Below are 13,361 nucleotides of genomic sequence, written 5' to 3'. Positions count from 1 at the left end.
CTAAGAATCCCCTGTTCGGTTATACATTTACAGTATAAAAATAATCATATCATATTAGAGTTTTATACATGTACAGTATATAAAGAATCCTACCATATTAGAATTTTATACATGTACAGTATATAAAGAATCATACCATATTAGAGTTTTATACATGAACAGTATATAAAGAATCATATCATAGAGTTTTATACATGTTCGGTATATAAAGAATGATATCATAGAGTTTTATACATGTACAGTATATAAAGAATCATACCATATTAGAGTTTTATACATGTACAGTATATAAAGAATCATATCATAGAGTTTTATACATGTACAGTATATAAAGAATCATACCATAGAGTTTTATACATGTACAGTATATAAAGAATCATATCATAGAGTTTTATACATGTACAGTATATAAAGAATCCTACCATAGAGTTTTATACATGTACAGTATATAAAGAATCATACCATAGAGTTTTATACATGTACAGTATATAAAGAATCATATCATATTAGAGTTGTATACATGTACAGTATATGAAGAATCATACCATATTAGAGTTTTATACATGTACAGTATATAAAGAATCATATCATATTACAGTTTTCATGCAGCCCTTGTCATCTCTCTTCATTCTTTTACAATTCTATCTACAATTCATTTGACCAGGATTAATTTCTCATATTGGGTTTTACAACTCCTATGCAACAGAATGCATTTAGCAGTAAGAGGCTGCCTGCTGTTGTGTTGTGTTGTCCTGTGTGTTAGGTATACCTAAGGATGCACATGGATTTGGTGTGAATTATGTAGTGCTATTGCAGTTGATCCTGTGAATACTGACAGAGTGTGGCAAGAAACAAACACAGAGACAGTGATGTGATTGTTAAGTAAATTTAATAATGTTTTTGATAAACACTATCGTTCAAAAGTTTGGGGTCACTTAGAAATGTCCTTGTTTTTGAAAGAAAAGCAATTTTTTTGTCCATTAAAATAACATCAAATTGATCAGAAATACAGTGTAGACATTGTTAATGTTGTAACTGACTATTGAAGCTGAAAACGGAAGATTTTTAATGGAATATCTACAGTTGAAGTCGGAAGTTTACATACACTTAGGTTGGAGTCATTAAAACTCGTTTTTCAACCACTCCACAAATTTCTTGTTAACAAACTATAGTTTTGGCAAGTCGGTTAGGACATCTACTTTGTGCATGACACAAGTCATTTTCCAACAATTTTTTACAGACAGACTATTTCACTTAATCACAATTCCAGTGGGTCAGAAGTTAACATATACTAAGTTGACTGTGCCTTTAAACAGCTTGAAAAATTCCAGAAAATGATGTCATGGCTTTAGAAGCTTCTGTTAGGCTAATTGACATCATTTGAGTCAATTGGAGGTGTACCTGTGGATGTATTTCAAGGCCAACCTTCAAACTCAGTGCCTCTTTGCTACTACTCCCTTCACAGAACACGCAAACTGTCTCGAACCAGAATAAAAAGAGAAGTGGGAGGCTCCGGTGCACAACTGAGCAAGAGGACAAGTACATTAGAGTGTCTAGTTTGAGAAACAGATGCCTCACAAGTCTTCAACTGGCAGCTTCATTAAATAGCACCTGCAAAACACCAGTCTCAACGTCAACAGTGAAGAGGCGACTCCGGGATGCTGGCCTTCAAGTTCCTCTGTCCAGTGTCTGTGTTCTTTTGCCCATCTTAATCTTTTCTTTTTATTTGCCAGTCTGAGATATGTTTTTTTCTTTGCAACTCTGCCTAGAAGGCCAGCATCCCGGAGTCGCCTCTTCACTGTTGACGTTGAGACTGGTGTTTTGCGGGTTTCAAAAACCCACAAAACCTTTGAATGGTAGTGTACATGTACATTTAACCTGTCATTGCAAATTAATAAATACATTAAAGAATAAAGACCAATTGTTTTCTAAAAGTGGACTTAATTGTTACACGGTAAGAATGTCTCAAATGGCACTTAAGATGAGTTAACCTCTGCATTGGCCCTTCTCTCCCTCCATCTCTCTCCCCCCGGACAGAAACCAGCTATCCGTTCACTTGTTCTAGGCTACCCATAAGGTTCTGGTAAAAAGTAGTGCATTATATAGGGAATAGGGTGCCATTTGGGACTTAGCCCTTGAGTGGATGGAGTCCACTCTAATCTGCTAGCTATTCCCAGCTAATTAACTATTTAAACAAAATGGCTTGAAAGAGCTTTTTTCTCAAACATACATTTTTAAAGCTAAAAGAGAGAGCGAAGTTCAGAATGAATATGAGCTATTGACTACATCTACACCAATCTATTCATTGAAATTCTCACACACATACACAAAATATTATGCTCCACTGGTAGTCTGGGCAACGTTCCAAACATAACCCCCCAGAATCTACCGTCTCACCCTGGGGCAATTTCAGTACTGCATCTACTACTCCATCACATGAGAATATGTTGAGGGGAAGCCAACTTCGCGACTAATTAGTCTGTGTTTTGGTGCCCATTCTGCACTCTACATATTTGCACTCTATAATTTCTGGTACGTCTCTAAATCAAGAGCACTGATATTACGCACATTTTGTCACAAATATCCACATACAAGTGCTGCATTTATAATGCTAAATGATTGAACTGCAGGTGTGTATTTTCACAAAACTGCTACATTGACTGTTTTATAAGTGCCTCATTAAAGATGTAGGATGGATCTTAATTTGATCACCCTGTTGCAGTAGAACTATCCTGCAACGCAGGACATTTTATACTTGTAGTGTATTTGAGGTTTAAAAAGGCTTCTAAAGTTTGTAATTTTACAAATAATTCCAAAAGTAATTTCCACAAATTTCAGACTTGCTATAAGAAACTGGCTCAAATTAAGATCCTACATCTGTAACTGTGTGTTATAGAGTACCACAGTATGAGTCATAATACCCATAAAACCTAGCGGTCAAACAGGCAAATTGGTTCCAATCCCCAATTTTCCCATTGGGGATTTTAGGGCTGTGTTTTGTGTAGGCTTACCCTGGTTTGATGTTGTGATAACCGTGTAAATGTGACCATTATCAATATATAATCGCCTGTATTTACCCCCCCAAAATGAAATGCTAATTAGCTGCTAATGTGGCTATCATAAAGAACTACAAATGCCATGATGATCTTGACGAGACTGCTGAATCGAGGCAAAGGTAAGAATATCTGGATCAACTACCTAATGTTAGCTAAATGTAGTCATGAAAACATTAGCTACATTTCTTTAAATGGACAATTACGTGAACTGTCTTGTGCAAGCCTTTGACACAATAGCTGTTAGTAAAGGTGTCAGCTAGAGATGACGTGCAGAAGCTTGCAAGGATTTGTAGTTTTGCATGATGTCTGATACAAATTAGCATCCATCAGAGTAAATAGAGTCGAATATGTTGATAAAAGTCACTTTGTCCAAAATATATTTACATAGCTATCAAAACGTCACGCCAGTGTAAGCCTACATGAAACACAGCCCTTATTTTAAGTAAAATAAAATAACCTATGAAAAAAATGAATGATAGAAAAATGATTGGAATCATTTCCCTGTTTCACCGCAAGATTTTATGGGTATGACACCTCCACTGTGGGGCTTTATATACAACACCACTTTGAAAGAACTGTGTTTGAATACTTACAGTTGAAGTCGGAGGTTTACATACACCTTAGCCAATTACATTTAAACTCAGTTTTTCACAATTCCTGATGTTTAATCCCAGTATAAATTCCCTGTCTTAGGTCAGTTAGGATCACCACTTTATTTTAAGAATGTGAAATGCTGGAATAATAGTTGAGAGAATGATATATTTCAGCTTTTATTTCTTTCATCACATTCCCAGTGGGTCAGACGTTTACATACACTCAATTAGTATTTGGTAGCATTGCCTTTAAATTGTTTAACTTGGGTCAAATGTTTCGGGTAGCCTTCCACAAGCTTCCCACAATAAGTTGGGTGAATTTTGGCCCATTCCTCCTGACAGAGCTGGTGTAACTGAGTCAGGTTTGTAGGCCTCCTTGCTCGCACACACTTTTTCAGTTCTGCCCACACATTTTCTATAGGATTGAGGTCAGGGCTTTGTGATGGCCACCCCAATACCTTGACTTTGTTGTCCTTAAGCCATTTTGCCACAACTTTGGAAGTATGCTTGGGGTCATTTTCCATTTGGAAGACCCATTTGCGACCAAGCTTTAACTTCCTGACTGATGTCTTGAGATGTTGCTTCAATATATCCACATAATTTTCCTGCCTCATGATGCCATCTATTTTGTGAAGTGCACCAGTCCCTCCTTCAGCAAAGCACCCCCACAACATGATGCTGCCACCCCTGTGCTTCACGGTTGGGATGGTATTTTTCGACTTGCAAGCCTTCCCATTTTCCTCCAAACATAAAGATGGTCATTATGGCCAAACAGTTCTATTTTTGTTTCATCAGACCGAAGGACATTTCTCCAAAAAGTACGATCTTTGTCCCCATGTGCAGTTGAAAAGCATAGTCTGGCTTTTTTATGGTGGTTTTGGAGAGGTGGCTTCTTCCTTGCTGAGAGGCCTTTCAGGTTATGTCGATATAGGACTTGTTTTACTGTGGATATATATACTTTTGTACCTGTTTCCTCCAGCATCTTCAAGGTCCTTTGCTGTTGTTCTGGGATTGATTTGCACTTTTCGCATCAAAGTAAGTTAATCTCTAGGAGACCGAACACGTCTCCTTCCTGAGCGGTAACACGGCTGCGTGGTCCCATGGTGTTTATACTTGCGTACTATTGTTTGTATGAATGTGGTACCTTCAGGCGTTTGGAAATTGCTCCCAAGGATGAACCAGACTTGTGGAGCACTACCATTTTTTTCTGAGGTCTTGGCTGATTTCTTTTGATTTCCCATGATGTCAAGCAAAATAGACACTGAGTTTGAAGGTAGGCCTTGAAATACATCCACAGGTTCACCTCCAATTGACTCAAATGATGTCAATTAGCCTAACAGAAGCTTCTAAAGCCATGACAACATTTTCTGGAATTTTCCAAGCTGTCTAAAGGCACAGTCAACTTAGTGTATGTAAACTTCTGACCCACTGGAATTGTGATACAGTGAATTATAAGTGAAATAATCTGTCTGTAAATAATTGTTGGACAAATGACTTGTGTCATGCACAAAGTAGATGTCCTAACCGACTTGCCAAAACTATAGTTTGTTGACAAGACATTTGTAGAGTGGTTGAAAAACGAGTTTTAATGACTGTATGTAAACTTCTGACTTCAACTGTAGATATTCCATTAAAAATCTGCCGTTTTCAGCTACAATAGTCAGTTACAACATTAACAATGTCTACACTGTATTTCTGATCAATTTGATGTTATTTTAAATGGACATAAAATGTGCTTTTCTTTCAAAAACAAGGACATTTCTAAGTGACCCCAAACTTTTGAACGATAGTGTTTATCAAAAACATTATTAAATTTACTTAACAATCACATCACTGTCTCTGTGTTTGTTTCTTGCCACACTCTGTCAGTATTCACAGGATCAACTGCAATAGCACTACATAATTCACACCAAATCCATGTGCATCCTTAGGTATACCTAACACACAGGACAACACAACACAACAGCAGGCAGCCTCTTACTGCTAAATGCATTCTGTTGCACAAAGTAGATGTCCTAACCGACTTGCCAAAACTATAGTTTGTTGACAAGAAATTTGTGGAGTGGTTGAAAAACGAGTTTTAATGACTCCAACCTGTGTATGTAAACTTCTGACTTCAACTGTATATTTTGTTTATCGATTTGTACTTATCACAACATTTCACCTGTGAACAAACTGTGTTTATGTTTCTCTAGTAAAAACCAAATACAAACAGTGAGCATTATGCATTTCATTGATATGAATTCAAGGTTTGCGAGTTGAGTTCAACTTTCTGTGACTCTGTTTTTGTCTTAAAGTCTCCGGGGTCAGCTAAGGATCACTATGGTAACTACACTTCAGAGGTTTCTAAGAATCCCATTTCCCATTTCAAAACAGAGCCCCAAAGACAGGATGCTTAGGAAAATGTGATCTATAAACAACAATTCTGACTAGGTTGACTGTCCTTGCTAAAGGGCAATGACTGAATATGGCCCAATTGAAATGTAGCCCGACTGTGAATTGTTACACTGGCTGTTTTTTCAGGAACCTGTATGGCCCGGAAATAGTTTCCAACAAAGGCCCTGCGTTGTATTCATTTGGCAACAAATGGAAGATAGAAGGACTGAAACAGGAAGGGACAACCTGAACTTGTCCAATAAAAAATGCTTGTTTTCCGTTTTCGATTGAAGAATGTTTTAAAAAGCTTTGCTAAACTGTGCCCTATTGTATACGACCCTGCCAGCCCTGCCCCAGCCCCAGCCCTAGTGCCAGATTACCCATTCCCAGGGTGTCTCTGGGGGCCTCACACAGACACATTATTCCCCTGACCCACCAAGGCACCCAGCCAACCAAAGCAGCATACTCACACTCACAAGCAACAGAGAGATGAACAAACAATGACCTGCACTAAATGGGTCAAGCAAATCCATGCCAGACCCTTGTTTTATGACATACATTTTTTATTTTATTTTATTTATTTAACCTTTATTTAACTAGGCAAGACTGACACGCTTCGTGTCAGTCTTTAGCGACCATAAATCTTTGTTTACAATGGTTGTAGTACTGAGTGAAAATATTCCCTAGGATGGTTTTTGAGCTAATGATTTTATTTTGATGTTTGTACAATGATGTAAACTAACGGATTATACACTGCTCAAAAAAATAAAGGGAACACTAAAATAACACATCCTAGATCTGAATGAATGAAATAATCTCATTAAATACTTTTTTCTTTACATAGTTGAATGTGCTGACAACAAAATCACACAAAAATAATCAATGGAAATCCAATTGATCAACCCATGGAGGTCTGGATTTGGAGTCACACTCAAAATTAAAGTGGAAAACCACACTACAGGCTGATCCAACTTTGATGTAATGTCCTTAAAACAAGTCAAAATGAGGCTCAGTAGTGTGTGTGGCCTCCACTTGCCTGTATGACCTCCCTACAACGCCTGGGCATGCTCCTGATGAGGTGGCGGATGGTCTCCTGAGGGATCTCCTCCCAGACCTGGACTAAAGCATCCGCCAACTCCTGGACAGTCTGTGGTGCAACGTGGCGTTGGTGGATGGAGCGAGACATGATGTCCCAGATGTGCTCAATTGGATTCAGGTCTGGGGAACGGGCGGGCCAGTCCATAGCATCAATGCCTTCCTCTTGCAGGAACTGCTGACCATGAGGTCTAGCATTGTCTTGCATTAGGAGGAACCCAGGGCCAACAGCACCAGCATATGGTCTCACAAGGGGTCTGAGGATCTCATCTCGGTACCTAAAGGCAGTCAGGCTACCTCTGGCGAGCACATGGAGGGCTGTGTGGCCCCCCAAAGAAATGCCACCCCACACCATGACTGACCCACCGCCAAACCGGTCATGCTGGAGGATGTTGCAGGCAGCAGAACGTTCTCCACGGCGTCTCCAGACTGTCACGTCTGTCACATGTGCTCAGTGTGAACCTCCTTTCATCTGTGAAGAGCACAGGGCGCCAGTGGCGAATTTGCTAATCTTGGTGTTCTCTGGCAAATGCCAAACGTCCTGCACGGTGTTGGGCTGTAAGCACAATCCCCACCTGTGGATGTCGGGCCCTCATACCACCCTCATGGAGTCTGTTTCTGACCATTTGAGCAGACACATGCACATTTGTGCCCTGCTGGAGGTCATTTTGCAGGGCTCTGGCAGTGCTCCTCCTGCTCCTCCTTGCACAAAGGCGGAGGTAGCGGTCCTGCTGCTGGGTGGTTGCCCTCCTATGGCCTCTTCCACGTCTCCTGATGTACTGGCCTGTCTCCTGGTAGCGCCTCCATGCTCTGGACACTACGCTGACAGACACAGCAAACCTTCTTGCCACAGCTCGCATTGATGTGCCATGCTGGATGAGCTGCACTACCTGAGCCACTTGTGTGGGTTGTAGACTCCGTCTCATGCTACCACTAGAGTGAAAGCACCACCAGCATTCAAAAGTGACCAAAACATCAGCCAGGAAGCATAGGAACTGAGAAGTGGTCTGTGGTTACCACCTGCAGAACCACTCCTTTATTGGGGGTGTCTTGCTAATTGCCTATAATTTCCACCTGTTGTCTATTCCATTTGCACAACAGCATGTGAAATTTATTGTCAATCAGTGTTGCTTCCTAAGTGGACAGTTTGATTTCACAGAAGTGTGATTGACTTGGAGTTACATTGTGTTGTTTAAGTGTTCCCTTAATTTTTTTGAGCAGTATATTTAATTACTGAGTATCACATCATTCCTCACAACAAGACTACAGTATTTTATAATCTCTAAACTCATGAAACATACTGCCACCAAGCTTACCCATGATGAATCCAGATACATGCAAATTTAGCACTTTCTTGTCTCTCAATAGAAGGTGAAATCTAGGGACATCTCATGCTAGTTCATTTCCTCCATTGATTTCCTGAGAAGGAGGAAAGAGGCCCTTTCCCGTCAAGAACTACCTGCCTCTCCCTTTAGGAAGCCACTCATCATAACCACTGGTGTGTACTACAGTACAGCAAGGACAGCCGATTTATGTCGATGGAATCTACCATAATACTTGCTTTGGGGTCTCTCTAATTGGAGCACTTGCTCTATAAAACCCCCATCAAAAGATGTAGTGTTGTGTTTTAAATAAGCTATAAAACAAGTGGTCCAGCCATTGCTTTAGGTACAAGCCAAGCATCTAACCTCCTCTGTCCATTAGACAATTATTTTATAGAATAACTAAAAAGCTTCTTTCACAAACGTTCTTATTACAGAGATGTATGGAGAAGAGAACCTCTGTGTTATACAGAATCCTTACAGACATCTGTTACTCTTGCATTTATGCCTCTAAATTACACTAAGTGAATGTTTTAGAAGTGTCAGAATAAATGTACATGATTTGGAATCCTGACCTATTTTTAGATAAGTCGAAACGTGCACGGAAATTATACACTTTCTTTACTGAGCCATTAACTGAATTGTATCTTTGGGTCAAACAAAGCATTTTCAATTTAGCTGTGTTAGACCTCTGCAGATATACAGTGCATTTGTAAAGTATTCAGACCATTTGACTTTTCAAAATGTTGTTACGTTACATCCAAACAAAAACAGGTTTTTAGACATTTTTGCAAATGTATTAAAAATACACTAACGGTCAAAAGTTTTAGAACACCTACTCATTCAAGGGTTTTCTTAATTTTTTACTCTTTTCTACATCGTAGAATAATAGTGAAGACATCAAAACTATGAAATAACACATATGGAATCATGTAGTAACCAAAAAGGTGTTAAACAAATCAAAATATAATTTCGATTGGAGATCCTTCAAAGTAGCCACCCTTTCTCTTGATGACAGCTTTGCACACTCTTGGCATTCTCTCAACCAGCTTCACCTGGAATGCTTTTCCAACAGTCTTGAAGGAGTTCCCACATATGCTGAGCACTTGTTGGATGCTTTTCCTTCACTCTGTGGTCCAACTCATCCCAAACCATCTCAAATTTGGTTGAGGCCAGGTAATTGAGGAGGCTAGGTCATCTGATGCAGCACTCAATTTAAAAAAAAATACCTTTATTTAACTAGGCAAGTCAGTTAAGAACAAATTCTTATTTACAATGACGACCTAGGAACAGTGGGTTAACTGCCTAGTTCATGGGCAGAACGACAGATTTTTACCTTGTCAGCTCGGGGATTCAATCTACCAACCTTTCGGATACTGGCCCAACGCTCTAACCACTAGGCTACCTGCCGCCTCCATCACTCTCCTTCTTGGTAAAATAGACCTTACAGAGCCTGGAGGTGTGTTGGGTCATTGTCTTGTTGAAAAATAAATGATAGTCCCACTAAGCGCAAACCAAATGGGATGGCGTATCACTGCAGAATGCTGTGATAGCCATGCTGGTTAAATGTGCCTTGAATTCTAAATAAATCACAGACAGTGTCACCTGCAAAGCACCCCCACACCATCACACCTCCTCCTCCATGCTTTACGGAGGGAAATACACATGCAGAGATCATCTGTTCACTCACACCTGTGGCTCACAAAGACACAGCGGTTGGAACCAAAAATGTCCAATTTGGACTCCAGACCAAAGGACAAATTTCCACCGGTCTAATGTCCATTGCTTGTTTTTCTTGGTCCAAGCAAGTCTCTCCTTCTTATTGGTGTCCTTTAGTAGTGGTTTCTTTGCAGAAATTCGACCATGAAGGCCTGATTCACACAGTCTCCTCTGAACAGTTGATGTTGAGATGTGTCTGTTACTTGAACTCTGCAAAGCATTTATTTGGGCTGCAATTTCTGAGGCTGGTAACTCTAATGAACTTATCCTCTGCAGCAGAGGTAACTCTGGGTCTTCCTGTCCTGTGGCGGTCCTCATGAGAGACAGTTTCATCATAGCGCTTGATGGTTTTTGCGACTGCACTTGAAGAAACTTTCAAAGTTCTTGAAATTCTTTGTATTGACTGACCTTCATGTCTTAAAGTAATGATGGACTGTCATCTCTTTGCTCATTTGAGCTGTTTTTGCAATAATATGGACTTCGTCTTTTACCAAATAGGGCTATCTTCTGTATACCCCCCTACCTTGTCACAACACAACTGATTGTCTCAAACGCATTAAGAAGGAAAGAAATTCCACAAATTATCTTTCAACAAGGCACACCTGTTAATTGAAATGCGTTCAGGTGACTACCTCATGAAGCTGGTTGAGAGAATGCCAAGAGTGTGCAAAGCTGTCATCAAGGCAAAGGGTGGCTATTTGAAGAATCTCAAACATAAAACATATTTGATTTGTTTATTAACACTTTTAACATGATTCCATGTTAAATGTGCCTTGAATTCTAAATAAATCACAGACAGTGTCACCTGCAAAGCTCCCCCACACTATTCACTATTATTCTACACTGTACAAAATATAAAAAATAAAGGATCAAATCAAATTGTATTAGTCAAATGCATGTAGACAGGTGTAGACCTTACAGTGAAATGCTTACTTACAAGCCCCTAACCAAAAATGCAGTTTAAAAATATGAATAAGAAGTAAAAGGAACAAGTAATTAAAGAGCAGCAGTAAAATAACAATAGCAAGACTATATACAGGGGGTACCGGTACAGAGTCAATGTGCGGGGGCACAGGTTATTTAATTTACCTTTATTTAACTAGGCAAGTCAGTTAAGAACAAATTCTTATTTTCAATGACGGCCTAGGAACAGTGGGTTAACTGCCTTGTTCAGGGGCAGAACGACAGAGTTGTACCTTGGGTATTCGATCTTGCAACCTTTCGGTTACTAGTCCAACGCTCTAACCACTAGGCTACACTGCCGCTGCCAGTTAGTTGAGGTAATATGTACATGTAGGTAGAGTTATTAAAGTGACTATGCATAGATAATAACAGAGTAGCAGCGGCATAAAAGAGGGGGTGGGGGGGTGGGAAAAGTCAAATAGTCCGGGTAGCCATTTGATTAGATGTTCAGGAGTCTTATGGCTTGGGGGTAGAAGCTGTTTAGAAGCCTCTTGGACCTAGACTTGGCGCTCCGGTACCGTTTGCCGTGCGGCAGCAGAGAGAACAGTCTATGACTAGGGTGTCTGGAGTCACTGACAATTTATAGGGCCTTTCTCTGACACCGCCTGGTATAGAGGTCCTGGGTGGCAGGAAGCTTGGCCCCAGTGATGTACTGGGCCGTACACACTACCCTCTGTAGTGCCTTGCGGGCAGAGGCTGAGCAGTTAACATACCAGGCAGTGATGCAACCAGTCAGTATGCTCTCGATGGTGCAGCTGTAGAACCTTTTGAGGATCTGAGGACACATGCCAAATCTTTTCAGTCTCCTGAGGTTTTGTCGTGCCCTCTTCACGACTGTCTTGGTGTGCTTGGACCATGTTAGTTTGTTGGTAATGTGGACACCAAGGAACCTGAAGCTCTCAACCTGCTCCACAGCAGCCCCGTCAGTGAGAATGGGGGCGTGCTCAGTCCTCCTTTTCCTGTTGTCCTCAATCATCTCCTTTGTCTTGATCACGCTGAGGGAGAGGTTGTTGTCCTGGCACCACACGGCCAGGTCTCTGACCCCCTCCCTATAGGCTGTCTTGTCGTTGTTGGTGATCATGCCTACCACTGTTGTGTCGTCACCAAACTTAATGATGGTGTTGGAGTCGTGTCTGGCCGTGCAGTCATGAGTGAACATGGAGTACAGGAGGGGACTGAGCACGCACCCTTGAGGGGCCCCCATGTTGAGGATCAGCTTGGCGGATGTGTTGTTATCTATCCTTACCACCTGGGAGCAGCCCATCAGGAAGTCCAGAATCCAGTTTCAGAGGGAGGCGTTTATCCCAGGGTCCCTAGTTTATTGATGAGCTTTGATGGTGTTGAACACCAAATAAAAACACTTGAATGAGTAGGTGTTCTAAAACCTTTGACCGGTAGTGTAAAATACTGAAATAGCACATTTACATAAGTATTCAGACTCTTTACTTAGTACTTTGTTGAAGCACCTTTGGCCGAGATTACAGCCCTGAGTCTTCTTGGGTATGACGCTACAAGCTTCGCACACCTGCATTTGGGGAGTTTCTCTCATTCTTCTCTGCAGATCCTCTCAAGCTCTGTCAGGTTGGATGGGAAGAGTTGCTGCTCAGCTATTTTCAGGTCTCTCCAGAAATGTTCGATGGGGTTTAAGTCCGGGATCTGGCTGGGTCACTGAAGGACATTCAGAGACTTGTCCTGAAGCCACTCCTGCATTGTCCTAGCTGTGTGCTTAGGGTTGTTGTCCTGTTGGAAGGTGAACCTTCACCCCAGTCTGAGGTCCTGAGCGCTCTGGTACAGGTTTTCATCAAGGATCTCTCTGTACTTTGCTCCGTTCATCTTTGCCTCAATCCTGACTAGTCTCCGAGTCCCTGCCGCTGAAAAACATCCCCACTGCATGATGCTGCTACCACCATGCTTCACCGTAGGGATGGTGCCAGGTTTCCTTCAGACACTTGGCATTCTGGCCAAAGAGTTAAATCTTGGTTTCATCTGACCAGAGAATCTTGTTTCTCATGGTCTGAGAGTCTTTAGGTGCCTTTTGGCAAATTACAAGCAGGCTGTCATGTACCTTTTACTGAGGAGTGGCTTCCGTCTGGCCACGACCATAAAGGCCTGGTTAGTGTAGTGCTGCTGAGATGGTTGTCCTTCTGGAAGGTTCTCCCATCTCTACAGAGGAACTCTAGAGCAGGTGACCAAGATCTCGGGTTCTTGGTCACCTGCCTGACCAAAGAAAGCCCTTC

General features: G+C 41.1%; 1 protein-coding gene across 2 annotated transcripts in view; it reads right to left on the bottom strand.

Annotated features, from left to right (window-relative positions):
- Window positions 1-13,361, bottom strand: part of LOC115169746 (XK-related protein 4) — a 94,877-nt gene that overhangs the window by 17,968 nt on the left and 63,548 nt on the right. The window lies entirely within an intron of this gene.

The sequence above is a fragment of the Salmo trutta genome, chromosome 31 (genome assembly GCF_901001165.1).
Source record: "Salmo trutta chromosome 31, fSalTru1.1, whole genome shotgun sequence".
NCBI classification, from domain to species: domain Eukaryota; kingdom Metazoa; phylum Chordata; class Actinopteri; order Salmoniformes; family Salmonidae; genus Salmo; species Salmo trutta.
This window is presented reverse-complemented; position numbering and strand designations above follow the sequence as displayed.